Source organism: Brassica oleracea, unplaced genomic scaffold, assembly GCF_000695525.1.
Source record: "Brassica oleracea var. oleracea cultivar TO1000 unplaced genomic scaffold, BOL UnpScaffold00900, whole genome shotgun sequence".
In the NCBI taxonomy this organism is placed as follows: domain Eukaryota; kingdom Viridiplantae; phylum Streptophyta; class Magnoliopsida; order Brassicales; family Brassicaceae; genus Brassica; species Brassica oleracea.
In genome coordinates this window covers 39,462-43,649 of record NW_013617509.1, presented here as the reverse complement: position 1 = coordinate 43,649, position 4,188 = coordinate 39,462, and positions in this window count along the sequence as shown.

The window sequence follows — 4,188 nt, the reverse complement described above, 5'->3', positions numbered from 1 at the left end:
ATGGGTCTAGGCCAACTTTGCAACCTCAACGAACCCACTTATCCGGAGTTGGTGCGCCAGTTCATAGCATCTACATACGTCAACTGTCCCAATGATAGTCATCAGGAGGGTTTTCTGGCATTCGTAGTACAAAAGGTGTACTTTGAGCTATCCTTCACAGACCTCTGCGGACTGTTTGGATTGAGTGCAGGGGAGAGAACATCTGGCCTTTAATGGACCTCAGAGCTGTTGGACTTCTGGCAAACGATTGGCACAGGGGTTTATAGATCTTCTCACGCAAAGGAATCACTTATCCGGAATCCGGTACTGAGATATGCCACACGCCTCATTGGCTCATTGTTATACGGTACAACTACAGCTGCATCTGTCACGCAATGGGAGTTGTGCCTCCTTTACCAAGGTGTGAGGCAATTGCTACCAGCATTTGGAAACTCTACATTCCCACCTGCTACTGCCTTCAACATGGGAGCGGTGCTGGCCGCAAACTTAGCAGGATACAAAGGGAGAGTGACCAAATCCAAGAACAGTGCATGTGGATTTGGTGCAGTGATTACTCGGATCCGTAGACATGTGGGTGTCGACTTCGAGAACCATCAGGTAGCACTGGACAGATCTCATAACATTGCTTGGAACTACCTGAATATCATTTCTCTAGTGAGTAAGGAGTTCATAGCTGGTCCCCACTCAAAGATCACTCCGGGTGGTCCTTACGTCTACGTATTCCAGGATCGAGCGAAGAAAACACTCTACTGCCACCTGCCTCAGATCGGCCTGACTGCTCTACTTTCAAAGGCTACAGTTGAGTTCCTACCCCCTGCCAACGCACTAATAGACAAGCCATCCTTCTTCACACCAAAATATCAGAGCAAAGGCAAGGTTGTGGATGATGAAGAAGGAGAAGATGAGGCTGCACAAGTCGTTCCAGAAGATGATTCACAGCCCCATCAGACTCCAGCCAGTACAAGCTGCAAGAGCTTCCACCGAACGCCACTGCGTGCCAGAAACAACATTTGAGAGATCAGAGCATCAAGACAAACAACGACATGCTGCACAAGATCCGGGCTGCTATTTCACGTATCAGGCCGTGTCGTTGCCGCAAGGATGACGTAGTTCATCAGGACAACTCTCCATCCAGCTCTGATTCGGGTTCGAGTGATACACGTAGGGCAAGCAAGAGATCCAAGAGGCCTGAAGATGCAGGAACATCTGGAAAAGGAGGCGAGGAGTAAGAGCTATCACCGGCCAGTATTGTCATTTGGTTTCATACCGCGCTATTTTATTTCTATTTCTATTTTAACATTTTATGGTTTTATTTTCAGTTGTCACACCAGGGACGGTGTAAACTAAGTCGGGGGGAGGGTACTTGTCGTAGTTCCATTTAGGAATCTGCTATAACTTTTTCGAGTTTTTGATGAGTTCCTATTTCTTTTACGTGATTTCTTCGTTAGTGTTTGGTTGTGTTTTGAGTAGTTTTTAATTCGTATTTAGTTTTGCCTTGCTAAACAAACCAAATAACTAATATCTGAGTACCATTCTTTCAGCTACCAACTGCAGGCTGTGAAACATGGAAAAGCCACAAACATTGATCAACCAACAACATCCATGCTTTTAAGAGTGTTCAAAGGATCCAAACTGATCGACCACTCAATCTACTCAAATTTTCTCATCTTGAGGTTTGGTATACACTAGATCGAAATCCCTCTTCAGGATTAAAAGACGAAGTCTGTATCTGTCCGGCTCCCCTCTCTTTCCCCTTCAAAAAAAAATAAAAAAAAAATAGTAATAATAATAATAATAAAAGAGGATAAATGTCAAAAAGAAGTGATGAAGACTTGGTGGCTGCAACCATTAAGACTTGAATCATGGAAGCCTGTCCAAAAATCTCAGTTAATTAAAAAAATAAAATGTACCCTTGAAATAAAGGGAGACATTGACTGAGTGGAGCGAGAAGAAAGAGAGGAAATGAGCCAGAAAAGACCAATCGCACAATCAAAAACCTGAACGAGTAAGAATCCATGTGTCTTTTGATCGATACCCCATGATAAGACCACACCTTAAATCGAAAAGAAGACCACACCTTATAAGAAGTATCCAAAGTTTCCACTGCCGACCTCTTTTCGATTTAAGGTGTGGTCTCATCATGGGGGTATCGATCAAAAGACACATGGATTCTTACTCGTTCAGGTTTTTGATTGTGCGATTGGTCTTTTCTGGCTCATTTCCTCTCTTTCTTCTCGCTCCACTCAGTCAATGTCTCTCTTTATTTCAAGGGTACATTTTATTTTTTAATTAACTGAGATTTTTGGATAGGCTTCCATGATTCAAGTCTTAACGGTTGCAGCCACCAAGCCCTCATCACTTCTTTTTGACCTTTATCCTCTTTTATTATTATTATTATTATTTTTTTAAGGGGAAAGAAAGAGGAGCCGGACAGATACAGACTTCGTCTTTTAATCCTGAAGAGGAATTTCGATCTAGTGTATACCAAACCTCAAGATGAGAAAATCTGAGTGGATTGAGTGGTCGATCAGTTTGGATCCTTTGAACACTCTTAAAAGCATGGATGTTGTTGGTTGATCAATGTTTGTGGTTTTTCCATGTTTCACAGCCTGCAGTTGGTAGCTGAAAGAATGGTACTCAGATATTAGTTATTTGGTTTGTTTAGCAAGGGAAAACTAAATACAAATTAAAAACTACTCAAAACACAACCAAATAAAACGAAGAAACTACGTAAAAGAAATATGAACTCATCTAAAACTAAGTTTAAAATTAATCGAAAAAGTTATGGCAGATTCCTAAATGGAACTACGACAAGTACCATCCCCCAGACTTAGTTTACACCGTCCCTGATGTGACAACTGAAAATAAAACCATAAAATGTTAAAATATAAATAGAAATATAATAGCGCGGTATGAAACCAAATGACAATAATGGCTGGTGATAGCTCTTACTCCTCGCCTCCTGCTCCAGATGTTCCTGCATCTTCAGGCCTCTTGGATCTCTTGCTTGCCCTACGTGTATCACTCGAACCCGAATTAGAGCTGGATGTAGAGTTGTCCTGATGAACTACGTCATCCTTGCGGCAACGACACGGCCTGATACGTGAAATAGCAGCTCAGATCTTGTGTAGCATGTCGTTGTTTGTCTTGATGCTCTGATCTCTCCAATGTTGTTGCTGGCGCGCAGTGGCGTTCGGTGGAAGCTCTTGCAGCTTGTACTGGCTGGAGTCTGATGGGAGTAGCTGATGTGGCTGTGAATCATCATTTGGAACGGCTTGTGCAGCCTCATCTTCTCCTTCTTCATCATCCACGGCCTTGCCTTTGCTCTGATATTTTGGTGTGAAGAAGGATGGCTTGTCTATTAGTGCGTTGACAGGGGTAGGAACTCAACTGCAGCCTCTGAAAGTAGAGCAGTCAGGCCGATCTGAGGCAGGTGGCAGTAGAGTGTTTTCTTCGCTCGATCCTGGAATACGTAGACGTAAGGACCACCCGGAGTGATCTTTGAGTGGGGACCAGCTATGAACTCCTTACTCACTAGAGAAATGATATTCAGGTAGTTCCAAGCAATGTTATGAGATCTGTCCAGTGCTACCTGATGGTTCTCGAAGTCGACACCCACATGTCTACGGATCCGAGTAATCACTGCACCAAATCCACATGCACTGTTCTTGGATTTGGTCACTCTCCCTTTGTATCCTGCTAAGTTTGGGCCAGCACCGCTCCCATGTTGAAGGCAGTAGCAGGTGGGAATGTAGAGTTTCCAAATGCTGGTAGCAATTGCCTCACACCTTGGTAAAGGAGGCACAACTCCCATTGCGTGACAGATGCAGCTGTAGTTGTACCGTATAACAATGAGCCAATGAGGCGTGTGGCATATCTCAGTACCGGATTCCGGATAAGTGATTCCTTTGCGTGAGAAGATCTATAAACCCCTGTGCCAATCGTTTGCCAGAAGTCCAACAGCTCTGAGGTCCATTAAAGGCCAGATGTTCTCTCCCCTGCACTCAATCCAAACAGTCCGCAGAGGTCTGTGAAGGATAGCTCAAAGTACACCTTTTGTACTACGAATGCCAGAAAACCCTCCTGATGACTATCATTGGGACAGTTGACGTATGTAGATGCTATGAACTGGCGCACCAACTCCGGATAAGTGGGTTCGTTGAGGTTGCAAAGTTGGCCTAGACCCAT